This window comes from Ambystoma mexicanum, chromosome 3p (assembly GCF_040938575.1).
Source record: "Ambystoma mexicanum isolate Mex_15411 chromosome 3p, UKY_AmexF1_1, whole genome shotgun sequence".
NCBI lineage: Eukaryota > Metazoa > Chordata > Amphibia > Caudata > Ambystomatidae > Ambystoma > Ambystoma mexicanum.
The window spans coordinates 836768318-836795842 of record NC_090925.1 but is presented as its reverse complement, the minus strand read 5'-3'; the positions used below and the strand labels follow the sequence as shown (position 1 = coordinate 836795842).

The 27525-nt window shown below is 50.6% G+C and overlaps 1 protein-coding gene across 2 annotated transcripts in view; it reads left to right on the top strand.

Annotated features, from left to right (window-relative positions):
* The first annotated feature begins 22036 nt into the window (after positions 1-22036).
* The window catches only part of HSD3B7 (hydroxy-delta-5-steroid dehydrogenase, 3 beta- and steroid delta-isomerase 7), a 544661-nt gene continuing 539172 nt past the window's right edge, over positions 22037-27525 (top strand). Inside the window, exon 1 of one of the 2 annotated variants that reach the window (XM_069651925.1) lies at positions 22037-22459. The gene's annotated coding sequence lies outside the window, so the exon portion shown is untranslated. The remainder of the gene's footprint in view (positions 22460-27525) is intronic. The other variant, XM_069651922.1, reaches the window with a different exon arrangement.

The window sequence follows — 27525 nt, the reverse complement described above, 5'->3', positions numbered from 1 at the left end:
CTGTGCTCTCCATCACCACTGTTATCCACTGTGCTCTCCATCACCACTGTTATCCACTGTGCTCTCCATCACCACCATTAACCACTGTGCTCTCCATCACCACCATTAACCACTGTGCTCTACATCACTGTCGTCATCCACCGTGCTCACCATCACTGCCGTCATCCACCGTGCTTTCCATCACCACCGTCATCCATCATGCTCTCCAAAACCATCATCATCCACTGTGCTCTCCATCACCCCCATCATCCACCCTGCTATCCATCGCCTCCATCATCCACTGTGCTCTCCATCACAACCATCATCGACTGTGCTCTCCATCACCACCACCATCCACTGTGCTCTCCATCACCACCATCATCCACTGTGCTCTGTCACCACCGCCATCCACTGTGCTCTCCATCACCACCGCCATCCATCGTGCTCTTCATCACCATCATTCACTGTACCCTCCACCACGATCATCCACTGTGCTCTCCATCACCACCATCCACTGTGCTCTCCAACACCACCATCATCGACTGTGCTCTGTCACCATCGTTATCCACTGTGCTCTCTGTCACCACCATGCTCTCCATCACCCCCGTCATCCACCGTGCTCTCCATAACCACCGTCATCCACTGTGCTCTCCATCACCACTGTTATCCACTGTGCTCTCCATCACCACCGTTAACCACTGTGCTCTCCATCACTGTCATCCACTGTGCTGACCATCACCGTCGTCATCCACCATGCTTTCCATCACCGCCGTCATCCACCGTGCTCTCCATCACCATCATTATCCACTGTTCTCTCCATCACCACCATCATCCACTGTGCTCTCTATCACCACTGTACTCCATCACTGCCATCATCCACCGGGCTCTCCATCACCGTCGTCATCCACTTTGCTCTCCATCACCCCCATCATCCACCGTGCTCTCCATCGCCACCATCATCCACTATGCTCTCCATCACCCTTCATAATCCACTGTGCTCTCCATCACTGCTGTCCATCATCACCATCATCCACCATGCTCTCCATCACCCCCACCATCCACTGTGCTCTCCATCACTACCATTATCCACCATGCTCTCCATCACCACCATCATCCACCATGTTCTCATCACTGCTCTCCATCACCACCATCATCCACCGTGCTCTCCATCACCACCAGTATCCACTGTGCTCTCCATCACCACCATCATCCACCGGGCTCTCCATCACCGCTCTCCATCATCATCCACCGTACTCTCCATCACCACCGTTATCCACCGTGCACCCCAACACTGCCATCATCCACTGTGCTCTCCATCTCCACCATCATCCATCGTGCTCTCCATCACCACCAGTATCCACTGTGCTCTCCATCACCACCATCATCCACCGGGCTCTCCATCACCGCTCTCCATCACCATCATCATCCACCATACTCCATCACCACCATCATCCACTGTGCTCTCCATCACCACCATCTTCCACTGTGCTCTCCATCACCCCATCATCCACCGTGCTCTCCATCACCACCATCATCTACAGTGCTCTCCATCACCGCTGTCATCCACCGTGCTCTCCATCGCCACCATCATCCACCGTGCTCTCCATTGCCACTGTCATCCACCGTGCTCTCCATCAACACCATCAACCACTGTGATCTCCATCACTGCTGTCATCCATCGTGATCTCCATCACCGCCATCTTCATCTGTGCTCTACATCACCATCATCATCCACTGTGCTCTCCATCACTACCATCATCATCCACTGTGCTCTCCATCACTACCTTCATCCACTGTGCTCTCCATCACTACCTTCATCCACTGTGCTCTCCATCACCACCATCATCCACCGTGCTCTCCATCACCACCATAATCCACCAGGCTCTCCATCACCTCTCTCCATCACCCTCGTCATCCACCATGCTCTCCATCACCGCCGTCATCCACCATGTTCCCCATCACCACCATCATCCACTGTGCTCTCCATCACCGCTGTCCATCACCACCATCATCCACTGTGCTCTCCATCACTGCCATTAAGCACCGCAATCTCCATCACCGCCATCATCCTCTGTGCTCTCCATCACCACCATCATCCTTCGTGCTCTCCATCACCACCATTATTCACCATGCTCTCCATTAGCACCATCATCCACCATTCTCTCCATCACCACTGTCATCCACCGTGCTCTCCATCACCACCATTATCCACGGGCTATACATCACCACCATCATCCACATGCTCTCCATTATCGCTCTCCATCACCACCATCATGAACCGTGCTCTCCATCACCACCATTTACCACTGTGCTCTCCATCACCACCATCATCCACTGTGCTTTCCATCACCACCATTATCCACCGTGCTCTCCATCACTGCCATCATCTACTGTGCTCTCCATCACCACCACCATCCACTGTCCTCTCCATCACACCATCATCCACTGTGCTCTGCATCACCACCATCATCCACTGTGCTCTCCATCCACTGTGCTATCCATCACCACCATCATGCACCGTGCTCTCAATCACCACCATCATCCACTGTGCTCCATCACCACCATCTTCCACCGTGCTCTCCATCACCACCATCATCCACCGTGCTCTCCATCACTGCCGTCATCCACCGTGCTCTCCATCACCGCCGTCATTCACAGTGCTCTCCATCACCGCTGTCATCCACCGTGCTCTTCGCCACCATCATCCACCGTGCTCTCCATTGCCACTGTCATCCACCGTGCTCTCCATTAACACCATCATCCACCGTGCTCCCCATCACCGCTGCCCTCCATCGTGATCTCCATCACCGACATCTTCAACTGTGCTCTCCAACATCATCCACTGTGCTCTCCATCACTACCAACATCATCCACTGTGCTCTCCATCACTACCTTTATCCACTGTGCTCTCCATCACCACCATCATCCACCGTGCTCTCCACCACCATCATCCACTGTGCTCTCCATCACCATCATCCACCGTGCTCTCCATCACCACCATCGTCCACTGTGCTCTCCATCACCATTATCCACTGTGCTCTCAATCACCACCATTATTCATTGTGCTCTCCATCACCGCCGTCATCCACTGTGCTCTCCATCACCGCCGTCATCCACTGTACTCTCCATCACCGCCGTCATCCATTGTGCTCTCCATCACCACCGTGCTCTCCATCACCACCATCATCCACTGTTCTCTCCATCACGGCCACCATCCACTGTGCTCTCTGTCACCACCATTATCCACTGTGCTTTCCATCACCACCATTATCCACTGTGCTCTCCATCACCACCGCCATCCATCGTGCTCTCCATCACCACCATCATCCACTGTACCCTCCATCACCACCATCATCCACTGTGCTCTCCATCACCACCATCCACTGTGCTCTCAGTCGCCACCATTATTCACTGTGCTGTCAGTCGCCACCATTATCCACTGTGCTCTGTTACCACTGTTATCCACTGTGCTCTCCATCACCACCATTAACTCTCCATCACTGTCATCCACCGTGCTCACCATCACCGCCGCCATCCACCGTGCTTTCCATCACTGCCATCATCCATCGTGCTCTCCAACACCATCATCCACTGTGCTCTCCATCGCCCCCATCATCCACTGTGCTCTCCATCGCCCCCATCATCCATAGTGCTCCATCGCCCCCATCATCCATAGTGCTCCATCACCACCATCATCCACTGTGCTCTCCATCACCACCATCATCCACTGTTCTCTCCATCACCACCATCATCCACTGTTCTCTCCATCACCACTGCCATCCACTGTGCTCTGTCACCACCATTATCCACTGTGCTCTGTCACCACCATTATCCACTGTGCTCTGTCACCACCGCCATCCACTGTGCTCTCCATCACCACCGCCATCCATCGTGCTCTCCATCACCACCATCATCCACTGTACCCTCCATCACCACCATCATCCACTGCGCTCTCCATCACCACCATCCACTGTGCTCTCCACCACCACCATCATCGACTGTGCTCTGTCACCACCATTATCCACTGTGCTCTGTTACCACCGTTATCCACTGTGCTCTCCGTCACCACCATGCTCTCCATCACCACTGTCATCCACCATGCTCTCCATCACCACTGTCATCCACTGTGCTCTCCGTCACCACTGTCATCCACTGTGCTCTCCATCACCACTGTCATCCACTGTGCTCTCCATCACTGTCGTCATCCACCGTGCTCTCCATCACCGCCGTCATCCACCGTGCTCTCCATCACCACCGTCATCCACTGTGCTCTCCATCACCATCATTATCCACTGTTCTCTCCATCACCACCACCGTCCACTGTGCTCTCTATCACCACTGTGCTCCATCACTGCCATCATCTACCGGGCTCTCCATCGCCACCATCATCCACTATGCTCTCCATCTCCCTTCATAATCCACTGTGCTCTCCATCACTGCTCTCCATCATCACTATCATCCACCATGCTCTCCATCACCACCATCATCCACCATGTTCTCATCACTGCTCTCCATCACCACCATCACCCTCCGTGCTCTCCATCACCACCATTATTCACCATGCTCTCCATCACCACCATCATCCACTGTGCTCTCCATTAGCACCATTATCCAGTATATTCTCCATCACCACCATCATGCACTGTGATCTCCATTACCACCATTATCCATTGTGCTCTCCATCACCACCATTATCCACTGTGCTCTCCATCACCACCATTATCCACTGTGCTCTCCATCACCACCATCATCCACTGTGCTCTCCATCACCATCATCCACTGTGCTCTCCATCACCACCATCATCCACTATTCTCTCCATCACCACTGTCATCCACCGTGCTCTCCATCACCACCATTATCCACGTGCTATACATCACCACCATCCTCCACATGCTCTCCATCATTGCTCTCCATCACCACCATCATGAACCATGCTCTCCATCACCACCATTTCCCACTGTGCTCTCCATCACCACCATCATCCACTGTGCTCTCCATCACCACCATCATCCACTGTGCTTTCCATCACTGCCATCATCTACTGTGCTCTCCATCACCACCATCATCCACTGTCCTCTCCATCACACCATCATCCACTGTGCTCTCCATCCACTGTGCTATGCATCACCACCGCCATCCATCGTGCTCTCCATCACCACCATCATCCACTGTACCCTCCATCACCACCATCATCCACTGTGCTCTCCATCACCACCATCCACTGTGCTCTCCATCACCCCATCATCCACCGTGCTCTCCATCACCACCATCATCTACAGTGCTCTCCATCACCGCTGTCATCCACCGTGCTCTCCATCACCACCATCATCCACTGTACCCTCCATCACCACCATCATCCACTGTGCTCTCCATCACCACCATCCACTGTGCTCTCCATCACCCCATCATCCACCGTGCTCTCCATCACCACCATCATCCTTCGTGCTCTCCATCACCACCATTATTCACCATGCTCTCCATTAGCACCATCATCCACTGTGCTCTCCATTAGCACCATCATCAACTGTGCTCTCCATCACTACCATTATCCACTGTGCTCTCCATCACTACCATTATCCACTGTGCTCTCAATCACCACCATCATCCACCATTCTCTCCATCACCACTGTCATCCACCGTGCTCTCCATCACCACCATCATCCACTGTGCTTTCCATCACTGCCATCATCTACTGTGCTCTCCATCACCACCATCATCCACTGTCCTCTCCATCACACCATCATCCACTGTGCTCTCCATCCACTGTGCTATGCATCACCACCGCCATCCGTCGTGCTCTCCATCACCACCATCATCCACTGTGCCCTCCATCACCACCATCATCCACTGTGCTCTCCATCACCACCATCCACTGTGCTCTCCATCACCCCATCATCCACCGTGCTCTCCATCACCACCATCATCTACAGTGCTCTCCATCACCGCTGTCATCCACCGTGCTCTCCATCACCACCATCATCCACTGTACCCTCCATCACCACCATCATCCACTGTGCTCTCCATCACCACCATCCACTGTGCTCTCCATCACCCCATCATCCACCGTGCTCTCCATCACCACCATCATCCTTCGTGCTCTCCATCACCACCATTATTCACCATGCTCTCCATTAGCACCATCATCCACTGTGCTCTCCATTAGCACCATCATCAACTGTGCTCTCCATCACTACCATTATCCACTGTGCTCTCCATCACTACCATTATCCACTGTGCTCTCAATCACCACCATCATCCACCATTCTCTCCATCACCACTGTCATCCACCGTGCTCTCCATCACCACCATTATCCACGGGCTATACATCACCACCATCATCCACATGCTCTCCATTATCGCTCTCCATCACCACCATCATGAACCGTGCTCTCCATCACCACCATTTACCACTGTGCTCTCCATCACCACCATCATCCACTGTGCTTTCCATCACCACCATTATCCACCGTGCTCTCCATCACTGCCATCATCTACTGTGCTCTCCATCACCACCACCATCCACTGTCCTCTCCATCACACCATCATCCACTGTGCTCTGCATCACCACCATCATCCACTGTGCTCTCCATCCACTGTGCTATCCATCACCACCATTATGCACCGTGCTCTCAATCACCACCATCATCCACTGTGCTCCATCACCATCTTCCACCGTGCTCTCATCACCACCATCATCCACCGTGCTCTCCATCACTGCCGTCATCCACCGTGCTCTCCATCACCGCCGTCATCCACAGTGCTCTCCATCACCGCTGTCATCCACCGTGCTCTTCGCCACCATCATCCACCGTGCTCTCCATTGCCACTGTCATCCACTGTGCTCTCCATCAACACCATCAACCACTGTGATCTCCATCACTGCTGCCATCCATCGTGATCTCCATCACCGCCATCTTCATCTGTGCTCTACATCACCATCATCATCCACTGTGCTCTCCATCACTACCATCATCATCCACTGTGCTCTCCATCACTACCTTCATCCACTGTGCTCTCCATCACTACCTTCATCCACTGTGCTCTCCATCACCACCATCATCCACCGTGCTCTCCATCACCACCATAATCCACCAGGCTCTCCATCACCTCTCTCCATCACCCTCGTCATCCACCATGCTCTCCATCACCGCCGTCATCCACCATGTTCCCCATCACCACCATCATCCACTGTGCTCTCCATCACCGCTGTCCATCACCACCATCATCCACTGTGCTCTCCATCACTGCCGTTAAGCACCGCAATCTCCATCACCGCCATCATCCTCTGTGCTCTCCATCACCACCATCATCCTTCGTGCTCTCCATCACCACCATTATTCACCATGCTCTCCATTAGCACCATCATCCACTGTGCTCTCCATTAGCACCATCATCAACTGTGCTCTCCATCACTACCATTATCCACTGTGCTCTCCATCACTACCATTATCCACTGTGCTCTCAATCACCACCATCATCCACCATTCTCTCCATCACCACTGTCATCCACCGTGCTCTCCATCACCACCATTATCCACGGGCTATACATCACCACCATCATCCACATGCTCTCCATTATCGCTCTCCATCACCACCATCATGAACCGTGCTCTCCATCACCACCATTTACCACTGTGCTCTCCATCACCACCATCATCCACTGTGCTTTCCATCACCACCATTATCCACCGTGCTCTCCATCACTGCCATCATCTACTGTGCTCTCCATCACCACCACCATCCACTGTCCTCTCCATCACACCATCATCCACTGTGCTCTGCATCACCACCATCATCCACTGTGCTCTCCATCCACTGTGCTATCCATCACCACCATCATGCACCGTGCTCTCAATCACCACCATCATCCACTGTGCTCCATCACCATCTTCCACCGTGCTCTCCATCACCACCATCATCCACCGTGCTCTCCATCACTGCCGTCATCCACCGTGCTCTCCATCACCGCCGTCATCCACAGTGCTCTCCATCACCGCTGTCATCCACCGTGCTCTTCGCCACCATCATCCACCGTGCTCTCCATTGCCACTGTCATCCACCGTGCTCTCCATTAACACCATCATCCACCGTGCTCCCCATCACCGCTGCCCTCCATCGTGAACTCCATCACCGACATCTTCAACTGTGCTCTCCAACATCATCCACTGTGCTCTCCATCACTACCAACATCATCCACTGTGCTCTCCATCACTACCTTTATCCACTGTGCTCTCCATCACCACCATCATCCACCGTGCTCTCCACCACCATCATCCACTGTGCTCTCCATCACCATCATCCACCGTGCTCTCCATCACCACCATCGTCCACTGTGCTCTCCATCACCATTATCCACTGTGCTCTCAATCACCACCATTATTCATTGTGCTCTCCATCACCACCGTCATCCACTGTGCTCTCCATCACCGCCGTCATCCACTGTACTCTCCATCACCGCCGTCATCTATTGTGCTCTCCATCACCACCGTGCTCTCCATCACCACCATCATCCACTGTTCTCTCCATCACGGCCACCATCCACTGTGCTCTCTGTCACCACCATTATCCACTGTGCTTTCCATCACCACCATTTTCGACTGTGCTCTCCATCACCACCGCCATCCATCGTGCTCTCCATCACCACCATCATCCACTGTACCCTCCATGACCACCATCATCCACTGTGCTCTCCATCACCACCATCCACTGTGCTCTCAGTTGCCACCATTATTCACTGTGCTGTCAGTCGCCACCATTATTCACTGTGCTCTGTCACCACCATTATCCACTGTGCTCTGTTACCACTGTTATCCACTGTGCTCTCCATCACCACCATTAACCACTGTGCTCTCCATCACTGTCATCCACCGTGCTCACCATCACCGCCGCCATCCACCGTGCTTTCCATCACTGCCATCATCCATCGTGCTCTCCAACACCATCATCCACTGTGCTCTCCATCGCCCCCATCATCCACTGTGCTCTCCATCGCCCCCATCATCCATAGTGCTCCATCGCCCCCATCATCCATAGTGCTCCATCACCACCATCATCCACTGTGCTCTCCATCACCACCATCATCCACTGTTCTCTCCATCACCACCATCATCCACTGTTCTCTCCATCACCACTGCCATCCACTGTGCTCTGTCACCACCATTATCCACTGTGCTCTGTCACCACCATTATCCACTGTGCTCTGTCACCAACGCCATCCACTGTGCTCTCCATCACCACCATCATCCACTGTACCCTCCATCACCACCATCATCCACTGCGCTCTCCATCACCACCATCCACTGTGTTCTCCACCACCACCATCATCGACTGTGCTCTGTCACCACCATTATCCACTGTGCTCTGTTACCACCATTATCCACTGTGCTCTCCGTCACCACCATGCTCTCCATCACCACTGTCATCCACCATGCTCTCCATCACCACTGTCATCCACTGTGGTCTCCATCACCACTGTCATCCACTGTGCTCTCCATCACTGTCGTCATCCACCGTGCTCTCCATCACCGCCGTCATCCACCATGCTCTCCATCACCACTGTCATCCACTGTGCTCTCCATCACCACTGTCATCCACTGTGCTCTCCATCACTGTCGTCATCCACCGTGCTCTCCATCACTGTCGTCATCCACCGTGCTCTCCATCACCGCCGTCATCCACCATGCTCTCCATCACCACTGTCATCCACTGTGCTCTCCATCACCACTGTCATCCACTGTGCTCTCCATCACTGTCGTCATCCACCGTGCTCTCCATCACCGCCGTCATCCACCATGCTCTCCATCACCACTGTCATCCACTGTGCTCTCCATCACCACTGTCATCCACTGTGCTCTCCATCACTGTCGTCATCCACCGGGCTCTCCATCGCCACCATCATCCACTATGCTCTCCATCTCCCTTCATAATCCACTGTGCTCTCCATCACTGCTCTCCATCATCACTATCATCCACCATGCTCTCCATCACCACCATCATCCACCATGTTCTCATCACTGCTCTCCATCACCACCATCATCCTCCGTGCTCTCCATCACCACCATTATTCACCATGCTCTCAATCACCACCATCATCCACTGTGCTCTCCATTAGCACCATTATCCAGTATATTCTCCATCACCACCATCATGCACTGTGATCTCCATTACCACCATTATCCATTGTGCTCTCCATCACCACCATTATCCACTGTGCTCTCCATCACCACCATCATACACTGTGCTCTCCATCACCACCATCATCCACTATTCTCTCCATCACCACCATCATCCACTATTCTCTCCATCACCACTGTCATCCACCGTGCTCTCCATCACCACCATTATCCACGTGCTATACATCACCACCATCCTCCACATGCTCTCCATCATTGCTCTCCATCACCACCATCATCCACTGTGCTCCATCACCACCACCATCATCCACTGTGCTTTCCATCACTGCCATCATCTACTGTGCTCTCCATTACCACCATCATCCACTGTCCTCTCCATCACACCATCATCCACTGTGCTCTGCATCACCACCATCATCCACTGTACCCTCCATCACCACCATCATCCACTGTGCTCTCCATCACCACCATCCACTGTGCTCTCAGTCACCACCATTATTCACTGTGCTCTGTCACCACCATTATCCACTGTGCTCTGTTACCACTGTTATCCACTGTGCTCTCCATCACCACCATTAACCACTGTGCTCTCCATCACTGTCATCCACCGTGCTCACCATCACCGCCGCCATCCACCGTGCTTTCCATCACTGCCATCATCCATCGTGCTCTCCAACACCATCATCCACTGTGCTCTCTATCGCCCCCATCATCCACTGTGCTCTCCATCGCCCCCATCATCCATAGTGCTCCATCGCCCGCATCATCCACTGTGCTCTCCATTACCACCATCATCCACTGTTCTCTCCATCACCACCATCATCCACTGTTCTCTCCATCACCACCGCCATCCACTGTGCTCTGTCACCACCATTATCCACTGTGCTCTGTCACCACCATTATCCACTGTGCTCTGTCACCACCGCGATCCACTGTGCTCTCCATCACCACCGCCATCCATTGTGCTCTCCATCACCACCATCATCCACTGTACCCTCCATCACCACCATCATCCACTGCGCTCTCCATCACCACCATCCACTGTGCTCTCCACCACCACCATCATCGACTGTGCTCTGTCACCACCATCATCCACTGTGCTCTGTCACCACCGTTATCCACTGTGCTCTCCGTCACCACCATGCACTCCATCACCACTGTCATCCACTGTGCTCTCCATCACCACTGTCATCCACTGTGCTCTCCATCACCACTGTCATCCACGGTGCTCTCCATCACCACTGTTATCCACTGTGCTCTCCATCACTGTCGTCATCCACCGTGCTCTCCATCACCGCCGTCATCCACCGTGCTTTCCATCACCACCATCATCCACTGTGCTCTCCATCACCATCATTATCCACTGTTCTCTCCATCACCACCACCGTCCACTGTGCTTTCTATCACCACCGTGCTCCATCACTGCCATCATCCACTGGGCTCTCCATCGCCACCATCATCCACTATGCTCTCCATCTCCCTTCATAATCCACTGTGCTCTCCATCACTGCTCTCCATCATCACTATCATCCACCATGTTCTCATCCCTGCTCTCCATCACCACCATCATCCTCCATGCTCTCCATCACCACCATTATTCACCATGCTCTCCATCACCACCATCATCCACTGTGCTCTCCATTAGCACCATTATCCAGTATATTCTCCATCACCACCATCATGCACTGTGATCTCCATTACCACCATTATCCATTGTGCTCTCCATCACCACCATTATCCACTGTGCTCTCCATCACCACCATCATCCACTGTGCTCTCCATCACCATCATCCACTGTGCTCTCCATCACCACCATTCTCTCCATCACCACTGTCATCCACCGTGCTCTCCATCACCACCATTATCCACGTGCTATACATCACCACCATCCTCCACATGCTCTCCATCATTGCTCTCCATCACCACCATCATGAACCATGCTCTCCATCACCACCATTTCCCACTGTGCTCTCCATCACCACCACCATCATCCACTGTGCTCTCCATCACCACCATCATCCACTGTGCTTTCCATCACTGCCATCATCTACTGTGCTCTCCATCACCACCATCATCCACTGTGCTCTCTATCACCACCATTATCCACCGTGCTCTCCATCACCACCATCATCCACTGTCCTCTCCATCACACCATCATCCACTGTGCTCTGCATCACCACCATTATCCACTGTGCTCTCCATCACCACCATTATCCACTGTGCTCTCCATCACCACCATCATCCACTGTGCTCTCCATCACCATCATCCACTGTGCTCTCCATCACCACCATCCACTGTGCTCTCCCTCACCACCATCATCCACTATTCTCTCCATCACCACTGTCATCCACCGTGCTCTCCATCACCACCATTATCCACGTGCTATACATCACCACCATCCTCCACATGCTCTCCATCATTGCTCTCCATCACCACCATCATGAACCATGCTCTCCATCACCACCATTTCCCACTGTGCTCTCCATCACACCACCATCATCCACTGTGCTCTCCATCACCACCATCATCCACTGTGCTTTCCATCACTGCCATCATCTACTGTGCTCTCCATCACCACCATCATCCACTGTCCTCTCCATCACACCATCATCCACTGTGCTCTGCATCACCACCATCATCCACTGTGCTCTCCATCCACTGTGCTATGCATCACCACCGCCATCCATCGTGCTCTCCATCACCACATCATCCACTGTACCCTCCATCACCACCATCATCCACTGTGCTCTCCATCACCACCATCCACTGTGCTCTCAGTCGCCACCATTATTCACTGTGCTCTGTTACCACTGTTATCCACTGTGCTCTCCATCACCACCATTAACCACTGTGCACTCCATCACTGTCATCCACCGTGCTCACCATCACCGCCGCCATCCACCGTGCTTTCCATCACTGCCATCATCCATCGTGCTCTCCAACACCATCATCCACTGTGCTCTCCATCGCCCCATCATCCACTGTGCTCTCCATCGCCCCCATCATCCATAGTGCTCCATCACCACCATCATCCACTGTGCTCTCCATCACCACCATCATCCACTGTTCTCTCCATCACCACCATCATCCACTGTTCTCTCCATCACCACCGCCATCCACTGTGCTCTGTCACCACCATTATCCACTGTGCTCTGTCACCACCATTATCCACTGTGCTCTGTCACCACCGCCATCCACTGTGCTCTCCATCACCACCGCCATCCATCGTGCTCTCCATCACCACCATCATCCACTGTACCCTCCATCACCACCATCATCGACTGTGCTCTGTCACCACCATCATCCACTGTGCTCTGTCACCACCATTATCCACTGTGCTCTGTTACCACCGTTATCCCCTGTGCTCTCCGTCACCACCATGCTCTCCATCACCACTGTCATCCACTGTGCTCTCCATCACCACTGTCATCCACTGTGCTCTCCATCACCACTGTTATCCACTGTGCTCTCCATCACTGTCGTCATCCACCGTGCTCTCCATCACCGCCGTCATCCACCGTGCTTTCCATCACCACCGTCATCCACTATGCTCTCCATCACCATCATTATCCACTGTGCTCTCCATCACTGCTCTCCATCATCACTATCATCCACCATGTTCTCATCACTGCTCTCCATCACCACCATCATCCTCCGTGCTCTCCATCACCACCATCATTCACCATGCTCTCCATCACCACCATTTCCCACTGTGCTCTCCATCACCACCATCATCCACTGTGCTCTCCATCACCACCATCATCCACTGTGCTTTCCATCACTGCCATCATCTACTGTGCTCTCCATCACCACCATCATCCACTGTTCTCTCCATCACCACCGCCATCCACTGTGCTCTGTCACCACCATTATCCACTGTGCTCTGTCACCACCATTATCCACTGTGCTCTGTCACCACCATTATCCACTGTGCTCTCCATCACCACCATCATCCACTGTGCTCTCCATCACCACCATCATCCACTGTGCTCTCCATCACCACCATCATCCACTGTTCTCTCCATCACCACCGCCATCCACTGTGCTCTGTCACCACCATTATCCACTGTGCTCTGTCACCACCATTATCCACTGTGCTCTGTCACCACCATTATCCACTGTGCTCTGTCACCACCGCCATCCACTGTGCTCTCCATCACCACCGCCATCCATCGTGCTCTCCATCACCACCATCATCCACTGCGCTCTCCATCACCACCATCCACTGTGCTCTCCACCACCACCATCATCGACTGTGCTCTGTCACCACCATCATCCACTGTGCTCTGTCACCACCATTATCCACTGTGCTCTGTTACCACCGTTATCCACTGTGCTCTCCGTCACCACCATGCTCTCCATCACCACTGTCATCCACTGTGCTCTCCATCACCACTGTCATCCACTGTGCTCTCCATCACCACTGTCATCCACTGTGCTCTCCATCACTGTCGTCATCCACCGTGCTCTCCATCACCGTCGTCATCCACCGTGCTCTCCATCACCGCCGTCATCCACCGTGCTTTCCATCACCACCATCATCCACTATGCTCTCCATCACCATCATTATCCACTGTGCTCTCCATCACTGCTCTCCATCATCACTATCATCCACCATGTTCTCATCACTGCTCTCCATCACCACCATCATCCTCCGTGCTCTCCATCACCACCATCATTCACCATGCTCTCCATCACCACCATCATCCACTGTGCTCTCCATTAGCACCATTATCCAGTATATTCTCCATCACCACCATCATGCACTGTGATCTCCATTACCACCATTATCCATTGTGCTCTCCATCACCACCATTATCCACTGTGCTCTCCATCACCACCATCATCCACTGTGCTCTCCATCACCACCATCATCCACTATTCTCTCCATCATTGCTCTCCATCACCACCATCATGAACCATGCTCTCCATCACCACCATTTCCCACTGTGCTCTCCATCACCACCATCATCCACTGTGCTCTCCATCACCACCATCATCCACTGTGCTTTCCATCACTGCCATCATCTACTGTGCTCTCCATCACCACCATCATCCACTGTCCTCCATCACACCATCATCCACTGTGCTCTGCATCACCACCATCACCCACTGTGCTCTCCATCCACTGTGCTATGCATCACCACCGCCATCCATCGTGCTCTCCATCACCACCATCATCCACTGTACCCTCCATCACCACCATCATCCACTGTGCTCTCCATCACCACCATCCACTGTGCTCTCAGTCGCCACCATTATTCACTGTGCTCTGTCACCACCATTATCCACTGTGCTCTCTGTCACACCGCCATCCACTGTGCTCTCCATCACCACCGCCATCCATCGTTCTCTCCATCACCACCATCATCCACTGTACCCTCCATCACCACCATCATCCACTGTGCTCTCCATCACCACCATCCACTGTGCTCTCAGTCGCCACCATTATCCACTGTGCTCTGTTACCACTGTTATCCACTGTGCTCTCCATCACCACCATTAACCACTGTGCTCTCCATCACTGTCATCCACCGTGCTCACCATCACCGCCACCATCCACCGTGCTTTCCATCACTGCCATCATCCATCGTGCTCTCCAACACCATCATCCACTGTGCTCTCCATCGCCCCCATCATCCACTGTGCTCTCCATCGCCCCCATCATCCACTGTGCTCCATCACCACCATCATCCACTGTGCTCTCCATCACCACCATCATCCACTGTTCTCTCCATCACCACCATCATCCACTGTTCTCTCCATCACCACCGCCATCCACTGTGCTCTGTCACCACCATTATCCACTGTGCTCTGTCACCACCATCATCCACTGCGCTCTCCATCACCACCATCCACTGTGCTCTCCACCACCACCATCATCGACTGTGCTCTGTCACCACCATCATCCACTGTGCTCTGTCACCACCATTATCCACTGTGCTGTTACCACCGTTATCCACTGTGCTCTCCGTCACCACTATGCTCTCCATCACCACTGTCATCCACTGTGCTCTCCATCACCACTGTCATCCACTGTGCTCTCCATCACCACTGTTATCCACTGTGCTCTCCATCACTGTCGTCATCCACCGTGCTCTCCATCACCGCCGTCATCCACCGTGCTTTCCATCACCACCGTCATCCACTGTGCTCTCCATCACCATCATTATCCACTGTTCTCTCCATCACCACCACCGTCCACTGTGCTTTCTATCACCACCGTACTCCATCACTGCCATCATCCACTGGGCTCTCCATCGCCACCATCATCCACTATGCTCTCCATCTCCCTTCATAATCCACTGTGCTCTCCATCACTGCTCTCCATCATCACTATCATCCACCATGTTCTCATCAATGCTCTCCATCACCACCATCATCCTCCGTGCTCTCCATCACCACCATCATCCTCACCATGCTCTCCATCACCACCATCATCCACTGTGCTCTCCATCACCATCATCCACTGTGCTCTCCATCACCACCATTCTCTCCATCACCAGTCATCCACCGTGCTCTCCATCACCACCATTATTCACGTGCTATACATCACCACCATCCTCCACATGCTCTCCATCATTGCTCTCCATCACCACCATCATGAACCATGCTCTCCATCACCACCATTTCCCACTGTGCTCTCCATCACCACCATTTCCCACTGTGCTCTCCATCACCACCATCATCCACTGTGCTCTCCATCACCACCATTATCCACCGTGCTCTCCATCACCACCATCATCCACTGTCCTCTCCATCACACCATCATCCACTGTGCTCTGCATCACCACCATCATCCACTGTGCTCTCCATCCACTGTGCTATGCATCACCACCACCATCCACACACACCATCATCGCTCTCCATCACCACCATCATGAACCGTGCTCTCCATCACCACCATCATGAACCGTGCTCTCCATCACCACCATCATGAACCGTGCTCTCCATCACCGCCATTATCCACTGTGCTTTCCATCACCGCCATTATCCACTGTGCTCTCCATCACTGCCATCATCCACTGTGCTCTGCATCACCACCATCATCCACTGTGCTCTCTGTCACCACCATCATCCACCGTGCCCTCCATCACCAAAATCCACTGTGCTCTCCATAACCACCATTATCCACCGTGCTCTCCATAACCACCATTATCCACCGTGCTCTCCATCACCACCATTATCCACTGTGCTCTCCATCACCACCATTATCTACTGTGCTCTCCATCACCACCATCATCCACAATGCTCTCCATCCCAGCTCTCCAGCACTGCCGTCATCCACCGTGCTCTCCATCACCAGCATCATCCACCATGCTTTCCATCACCATTATCCACCGTGCTCTCCATCACAGCCATCATCCACCGTGCTCTCCATCACCACAATCATCCACTGTGCTGTCCATCACCACCATCATCCTCTGTGCTCTCCATCACCACCATTATTAACCATGCTCCCCATCACCGCCATCATCCACTGTGCTCTCCATTATCACCATTACCCACAGTGCTCACCACCATTATCCACTTTGCTCTCCATCACCGCTCTCCATCACCACCATTCTCTCCATAACCACTGTCATCCACTGTGCTCTCAATCACCATTATCCACCGTGCTATCCATCACCCACATGCTCTCCATCATCACCACCATCATAATCCGTCTCTCCATCACTGCCATTATCCACATGCTCTCCATCATCGCTCTCCATCACCACCATCATGAACCATGCTCTCCATCATCACCATTTCCCACTGTGCTTTCCATCACCACCATCATCCACTGTCCTCTCCATCACACCATCATCCACTGTCCTCTCCATCACACCATCATCCACTGTCCTCTGCGTCACCACCATCATCCACTGTGCTCTCCATCACCACCATCATCCACCATGTTCTCATCACTGTTCTCCATCACCACCATCATCCTCCGTGCTCTCCATCACCACCATTATTCACCATGCTCTCCATCACCACCATCATCCACTGTGCTCTCCATTAGCACCATTATCCAGTATATTCTCCATCACCACCATCATGCACTGTGATCTCCATCACCACCATTATCCACTGTGCTCTCCATCACCACCATTATCCACTGTGCTCTCCATCACCACCATCATCCACTGTGCTCTCCATCACCATCATCCACTGTGCGCTCCATCACCACCATCATCCACTATTCTCTCCATCACCACTGTCATCCACCGTGCTCTCCATCACCATTATCCACGTGCTATACATCACCACCATCCTCCACATGCTCTCCATCACCACCATCATGAACCATGCTCTCCATCACCACCATTTCCCACTGTGCTCTCCATCACCACCATCATCCACTGTGCTTTCCATCACCACCATTATCCACCGTGCTATCCATCACTGCCATCATCTACTGTGCTCTCCATTACCACCACCATCATCCACTGTCCTCTCCATCACACCATCATCCACTGTGCTCTGCATCACCACCATCATCCACTGTGCTATCCACCACCACCACCATCCACACACACCATCATCGCTCTCCATCACCACCATCATGAACCGTGCTCTTCATCACCGCCATCATGAACCGTGCTCTCCATCACCGCCATCATGAACCGTGCTCTCCATCACTGCCATCATGAACCGTGCTCTCCATCACTGCCATCATCCACTGTGCTCTCCATCACCACCATCCTCCACTGTCCTCTCCATCACACCATCCTCCACTGTGCTCTGCATCACCACCATCATCCACTGTGCACTCCGTCACCACCATCATCCACCGTGCCCTCCATCACCATCCTCCATCATGCTCTCCATCACCACCATTATCCACCATGCTCTCCATCACCACCATTATCCACTGTGCTCTCCATCACCACCATTATCCACTGTGCTCTCCATCACCAAAATCATCCACTGTGCTCTCCATAACCACCATCATCCACCATGCTCTCCATCACCACCATTATCCACCGTGCTCTCCATCACCACCATTATCTACTGTGCTCTCCATTACCACCATCATCCATAATGCTCTCCAGCACTGCCGTCATCCACCGTGCTCTCCATCACCAGCATCATCCACCATGCTTTCCATCACCATTATCCACCGTGCTCTCCATCACAGCCATCATCCACCGTGCTCTCCATCACCACCATTATCCACCATGCTCTCCATCACCACCATCATCCACTGTGCTGTCCATCACCACCATCATCCTCTGTGCTCTCCATCACCACCATTATTAACCATGCTCCCCATTATCCACTGTGCTCTCCATTACCACCATTACCCACAGTGCTCACCATCACCACCATTATCCACTTTGCTCTCCATCACCGCTCTCCATCACCACCATTCTCTCCATAACCACTGTCATCCAATGTGCTCTCAATCACCATTATCCACCGTGCTATCCATCACCACCATCATCCACATGCTCTCCATCATCACCACCATCATAATCCGTCTCTCCATCACTGCCATTATCCACATGCTCTCCCTCATCGCTGTCCATCACCACCATCATCCACATGCTCTCCATCATCACTCTCCATCACCACCATCATGAACCGTGCTCTCCATCACCACCATTTCCTAATGAGTTCTCCATCACCACCTTCATCCACTGTGCTCTCCATCACCGGAATTATCCACTGCGCTCTCCATCACCGCCATCTTCAACTGTGCTCTCTATCGCCATCATCCACTGTGCTCTCCATCACCCACTGTGCTCTCCATCACCACGAGTGGCGTACTGAGTGGAGGACAAGGGGGGCTCCTTGCCCCTCCACCCTGTGGCTCTTTTCAGAGCTATACCAAGACATTGGCAAGGCAATGAGTACCTGCTCAGCACCTTCATTGTCCCGGCAACAGGACACCTCCTGTTAAGCACCCTGAGTGTTCGAGCTATGGGCAACAGAGCGGCTTTCCCAGGAACCTGACACATTTCTCTGTGTCAACAGAGCTGAGAGCCATTGGGCACTGATGGGAGGGAGGGGGGACTATTAGCCGGGTCTTTTGCCCCTTAAGAAATGCGACTGGGGGCAATCAGAAGTGAGAAGAGTGTATAATGCTGCATGCTTTATGAAATAATTACTATGGCTTTAAAACCCAAAGGGGACGTGTTAAGCTTGCAGTCATCTGCATGATGCTATTGTAATTTTGCATGCAGGATGGGGAGAATAAAACTACAGCCATACTCTTATTGCATTGCACATATTTCTATGATGATGCATTTAGTGTAATGTTAGTTTATTATGAAACACTAGTTTATTATGTAATTTGCTTTGCTTCCAAGGCATTGCTATAAATAAAGTATTATTTAAGCACATGAAATGCAAAGCAAAACCTTAATCAATATCTATTTCAACTAGACCTGAGAAGAAGTGTTCAGGTGCTTAAATTATGCAGTTTCACCCATTAAGCAAAGTGTCTAATCCGTAGCCATTCATGCAATCAAACTGTGTTTTATCTGCCGCTCTGTATGTGATTCACTTCATAGATTATGTTAATATATCATGCTACTATAAATAAAAGCCTAATGACTATTGAGTTGCTCCATACATAATAATAGTGCAATTTGGGTATATTGCACCACAAAGTTATTTGCCAGTTTGCTTATTTATGGCAACATATTCTGAAGTATCTTCCCATGGTGCCTCCACGTATCAAAGATGATGCTCCTTGCAATGTTCTTTTCTACTGTGAAGTCACTTCTGTCGGTGCAATCCGTGTGCAAATCAGGAGGTTTGCATGTATTTTGCCCCACAGAGCCTGGGTCCTGCAGTATTATTTTTGGTGTTGTGTTAAAATGCCATCTGCCACTAATTTGACCAATAAAGTTGATTGGGGGGGTGGTGCAAAGGATACTGTATGGAATCGTGCGCACTGCAGGGCGCTTCTGATGTGCTACCACGTACAAAGTGTCCTGCAAACCGTTTTGTAAAGTTGGTCACCCTAACAATGAGGGTGCTGCCATTCGAGCAGGATGACACAGCAAACGGGTGCGATGTGCCACCACACTCTGTGCCATTGCAGCAGCTGCAGCCTGAAGCAGTGCGAAGCACGGGCACCAGACAGTGCTGCGTGCTCTGCCTTCAGCTCCAGTCCTGCGCGCATTCACTAGTCTGATTTCAGAAAGAAGTCAGGTCATTTCTTTCTGGAGTCGGAGGGCAGTAACATTCTAGTTGCAGCACTTGCGCTGCCCTACATCATATGGGGGGCAGGAACGATTGTATGTAAGTTTAGCATTCATTTTCCAAGGTGTAGTTGGGGTGAAAAGTAGCAGGACTTTTTTCATGGCTCACCCCCCACTCTTGCAATGCTGGATACCCCCCTGATGAGCACCATCACGGCATCACCCACCGTGCTCTCCATTGCCACCATCACCCACCGGTTTCTCTTGCCTCTCCACTCTCTCCAGCTCCAACTGGTTATATGTGATTTTACCAAAGGTAAAAACAGAGTGGTCAGTTTCAGAGTGGTCAAGATACCCCCCAAAATACCGAAATTGTGTTTTTATTTTATTTGGGGTCCCCCCAAGTCTCCTGTTTTTCTATCCTTTTAACCCCACCACAACCCCACCCATCTTAACTCCTTACCATATAAATACTATCCATTTAACATTTTCGGTATTTTTTCGGTATTTTGGCTCTCGGTGAAACTTACCGCTCTGTTTTATTTTCGGTAAAATGACTGGATATCCTCCAATCTTGGATTTGTCGCAGAACTCTTTGTAAAATCCTGGATCAGACACTTTCAGATGCGCCAAAGCGCCTGGAGACCACGCAAGCGGCAGCAGCGCCCACTACAATCACAGGGTTACTTCCACAGCTGGAGTTTGTGACCAAACCACCCTGGCAGATGATTACAGCTGAACGTTGACTTGCTTGGCACAGAATGCAAATAGCTGAGCCCATAAACCTATGGTTTGGGGGCACAGGAGGCGTCTTCGGCTTCCGAGGAGAGGTCGCTGGCCAGCTCACCGTGTGAAGACATCGCTGCAGGCGCGACGGGCACTAAGTTGATGAGCATTGACGTTGCACTTGTCGCCGCTCTGCAGAAGAAAGAGTCGAAGAAGCGCCAACGGGCATTCAAATCATTCACGCTACGGTTATCTAAACTTGAATTAGCCCAATCCCCACTGTGCCCGTCGAAATCTTGCGTCCTCGTCCACGCCAAGCCCCCAGTGACCCGCGTTATGACGCTCGGCGTCTGTTGCCAGCGGCGGCGGCGCTAGGACCCTGTGGGCGCTCGGCGGTGGCTGTCATGCAGACTGCATATATGGCCCCTTTCAGCCATGGCGTAGGGCAGACCGGCGCAGGGCGCAGCTGCGTGGAGAGGTAAGGGGGTGCTGACTTGCGGCTTCCGCGGAGCTGTGGCGCTGTGTGCGTGCTCCCCCTTTCGCCCATACCCCTCCCCCTTCAATTGTGGCAGCTGGAGTGACAAGTGTTGCTAAGCGGGGGAGATTACTGCGAAGTGTTTATTTCTATCTGGGAATTCACAAGACCAAGTGACCTCTCATCCTTGGACCCCGGGGGGGATGATGCATGACATCATGACATTGATAATTATGTATTGGGGGTGGCAGTGCCCTTCCATGGGCTCTCGGCCAGCGTGGCACAGCTCGGAAGCAGCACAACCTTGCATTGGACGCTATGTGGCGCTTGGCTTTTACTTGAGTCTGCATAGTAATACTATGCGTTACTGGAGGGCATATCTTTTAATGCAATCAAGAAAACAGTTATGTTTCAGAGCAGGAAATTAGCTGGAACCCGGTGGAGCGGCGCTCCAGCCGCCCTGTCCCCAGGTCCCACGACACTCCTACCCGCGATGCAACTGGCAGGCGGCTTTCAGAAGACTTCTGAAAGCCGTCTGCTGATGAAGGGCAGGTGTTTGTTGTCACGGCTACAGAACAGGATGGAGCATCCCGCACGAGCAAGCAACGTTTTAACAGACACCTCCAGTAGGCTCGGCATGGGCTACTCAATACAGAAATAGGCAAAGCCTCACATACCTGCTGTAGCAGTCCAGACTAGTATATATGTCCTGTAATGTAGAAAAAAAACAATCTTAGGGTGAGTAGCGTGATCAATTCAAACTGCAGATCCCACATTTCATTATTCGCTCAAAAAAGGTTTCTTACTGAATCACAATAAGACATGTTTAAAATGATAAATTCTGGACATACTTATGTTCCCAAAATGTTCTGTGCTTTCATGCAAATTGCTAGGATTGGGTTCTATGAAGATATTTTGCGTGACCTGGCCTGGGACCACGCCCCTGCGCCCCCAGCAACTGCCCCCATGTTGCCAGTCAGCCGTCTTGTAACAGCAATATATGAATTTCTCTATTTTCGTTCTGGGGCAAAAAAATGTACGCTTTGTAGCGCCAGCGCCCACATTACAAGCTGCGTTTTCTCTTTGTACAGGATATACACAGAAGTGTTATCACCTCATTGCCTTCTAAAACGAGTTCCCCTGCAACAGCCATTAGCTGACAAGGAAGGTTTTAGAGCTCTTCAGTGGGCATTTAGTGTTTAAGCTCCCTGCTGGCTGGCCGTCTCGTGACAATCAGCTGCTATTAACCTTACCTTTGCCACCATTGTAATGTATGCACCGCACGGGTGCCTTAGACTGTTTTCGCTCTCAGTAGGGGACCCCCAACCATCATATTGAAGTGGGCCTCTACACATCTTCAACCGGGCCTGATTGTTAGTCTTGCCTTAACACCACTTTTAGCACAGCATTTCCCGTGGTTTTTGGAGGAGGACCAGGGGCATCGAAGGAAGAGTAGGGGTCATTTTCTTTTAAAGACCTAAATTACACATTTGGGAACACACCCTTTCGTACTGCTGTGCAATTTCATGTTGTTTCTAAACAAATTATTTTATGAATATAAGATATTTTTCCAATTCATTTTTAAAATATTGAAAATTGTTGTGTGAGTGCACAGAAGATCCTTAAATAATTTAGGTAATGAGACTGTGAAATTAATCCTTCTAGTGTTTTTTTGTGGCAAGGGATATCCCATACTCTATCCTAGAGAGCGTGCTGTGTGTGTATATATATATATATATATATATATATATATATATATATATATTCAGTGAAAAAACATTTTTAAAGGGGTGTTATGGTTACAAGTAAAACCAAAACCTCCCAGAAATTCGCCAGTTATGATAAGCTAAGCAACCATCAATCGCACCACCACCGTGCACTGCTAAAACTAACACCCAGGACATCAAACATGACATCACAAATGTCATTGAAGACATCACTGATGACATCACATATCTGGCCCACTTGTTTTTGTTCACTGACATATCTAGGCCAGGCGGTTGTGCTCACTGACAGTCTGGGTATGAAAATATTTTCTATATCTAGATGTTAACCTTCTTGTTTGTTCTTAAAGTACTTTCTTTAGCATTTGGTCTCAGCTCATGGTGCACATACATGGGGCGATAAGCAGGCCTCAAACACACAATTAATGTGTATACATGGTGATGAGCTTTAATGTTATTGACATTTTCTGGTGATGTTGTTTCTTTCTTCCTTTATTTACCTTGTATGTGCCTCTGATATGTATGCACTGTGGGTCTTCATATGTATTGTTTGTACTAACACAAGTATGTAGTAAGTCTTCGATTATTAGCTATTTATTCCATGTTTAAAATTACTCAAAACTCTGATAAGGTAGCATTCTTTATTTCTCTATCCAAAATTACCAGATTAAACATATCATACTTCTATGGTGCATGCTGCAGCCATTGCCTATGTTTATGTATGATTAGGTTCCTGTATCAACAACAACACTCCAATATAATGTTTGTTTATATGAGTAAATTCTTTAATACATTAGGTAGTTCATGATAGGTCTCCCGATCACCCCTGACATCTTGTTGCCAACTTTATAAAACACAACCCCTTGTAGGGACTTTTCATCAAAATTAATTTAATATGTGATGTCATTGGTGATGCCATCAATGACATTGGTGATGTCATCTTTCATGTCCTGGGTGTTAGTCTTAGCCGTGCACAGTGGTGGCCTGGGTTATGGTTTCGTAGCTTACCATAACTGGCAAATTTCTGGGGTTTTTCAGATTTACTTGTAACCATAACATCCCTTTAACAAAGTGTTTTCACAGAATTTCATAGGTTTTTTATTAGTGCAACCTTTTATGAGTGAAAATGTTTCATTATGTTACATCACTGTATATAAGTTATTATTAATTCCTCTTAACATATTTGAAAGATCTTTAAACCTCCTTTAACAAACATATTTTTTACAGCGCATACTGATGTGTGTCGTTATCAGCAGCGCATGCAGGGGATGTAGGTCATGGTTGAATTGCCTAGAGCATGAGGCTCGACTATGACCACAGCCCAAACAAACCACCCCGTCCCACCAACCCATCCCGGTTATCCACTGCACCTACTCTGCATCCTAGTTCAGTGTACACTATGCGCTCATAATGTGGCCAATGGCCAGTGCTCATGGCTTGCATGGCCAGTCTCCACAATCCATGGGGCATGGGCTTCGGCCATGCCGCATTCCCCAATAGGCAAATTAGAGTAGACATTTGTCCTTGCCAGGGCCAGGCCCACTGCCCAGGCAGCAAAGGTATATCACTATTTTTTTGTACTTAGTTTTTGACACTTTCAAAAAAGTCAAACATAGGACAGATTTGCAAAAAGCATGCTTTCAGCTCCAGTCCGGGCTGCAGCCGCAAGCAGAATTGTTTTTCCCTTTTAAACCTAGTGCTTTGGCCACGTAAAATGCCCCAATAAGTAAATCAAAGTACACGATTATGAAGTAACTGCAGGGCGGTAGAATGGGTAGATCACAGCGCTTAATCTAGTACTTTAATTGGATTACCCTGCTGCTGGTGACAGGGTTCTTTTGTGAAGGTGCCCTTCCTTCTTCAAGTGTTAAGTTTCGTTTAGTAGAGTGAGCCCTGTTCACCTTAGCACTGGGCTATTCAATAGGTAACTGTGTCATGATAAAGCTGTCTCAAAAACCATTGTTGGTGCTATATTTATTGTTAGAAGTCAGCCAACACGTGTTTCAACACTCTAGGGTCTTTCTCAAGGCGTGTGGATTGTGGGCGTTGCTGCGCGGTTGTACAAATGGGTCTGGGATGCAATCAATGTCTTGTCCTGGGATGGTCGCAAATAACGGTGGTTGACGATTTGGAGGGGTGGTGTGGTGACCATGTGGGTACCTGGTTTGCTGTGTTCGGTAATGATCTGATTAGCATTGTCTCTGAGCCCGTTGGGGCTTGCAGTGTATGCAGCGGGAGTAACAGCGATCTGTTGATGAAATCCTGTCCAGCATTTCGGGCTGTAATCACAGGCAGAATTTCTTTTCCCATTCAAAACTATCCCGATTTTGAAAAACTTTACCACATAGCCTTCCCTGGTAGCCATGCCCACTTTAACCCCATTGCCTGTCCCTCGTGGACATGGCCATGGCCAGAGGCTGGCTGTACCTCGGTCACCAAAGGTATATCACTATTTTTTGTACCTACATCATGACACTTTTCAAAAATAAAACAGTCATTTGCAAAATTATGCTTTCAGGTCCTTGCCAGTGCTCCTTGCACGAGTTTGCTGCAAATCCGTCCATGTTTTATTTTTTCAAAAGTGTCAAAATGTACGTACTGAAAACAGTCATATACCTTAGCCTCCACTTGACAAACTCCATTCAGACTTTGCACATACATTCAAGGTTGGGTCTATAATCTTTCTGAAGTCTTTTGTGCACATTCGTCAAACGGCAACAAAGTTATAAGCCACCTCATAATGTTAAGACCCCCACTCTAATTTTGCCCTCTCTTGACAAAATCCCACAAAACGGTGCAAAAACATTCAAATCTGTGTCTAGAAACTTTTTGCAAACATGGGTGTAATTTTAGGGGGGACAGGGGTGTTTGTACCCCCCCAGCTTTCATGGCCCACTATTTTGTCCCCATTAATTTGGCTGGGGCACCTTTTCTTCAGATGTCATGTCCCCCCCAACATTTTCAGAAAAGATACTCCACTGTTTGCAAACTTGTTTGCCGATTTGTCAAATGGCACCTAATTTCTAAGCCTTTCAAATATTTTGTGAACCCCCTCTAATTTTTCTCCCTTGGCAAAAAAGCAGCAGACTTTGCAGGACCATCCAGGGTCAGGTACAACATGATATTGCAGAATTTCATGCAGCTTAATTGAATGGCGCCAACGTTATAAGCCATCCAACAACTGCTTTTCACTAACCCTGAAACGAGATATCACACTTTTTTTAACCTACTTTTTGGCTGTTTTAAAAAAAACTACTGGATGGATTTCCACCAAATTTACAAGAGCACCATCAAGACCAAACCGCCGCTCCTGGTGCAAATTTGGTGAAAATCCGTCCAGCGGTT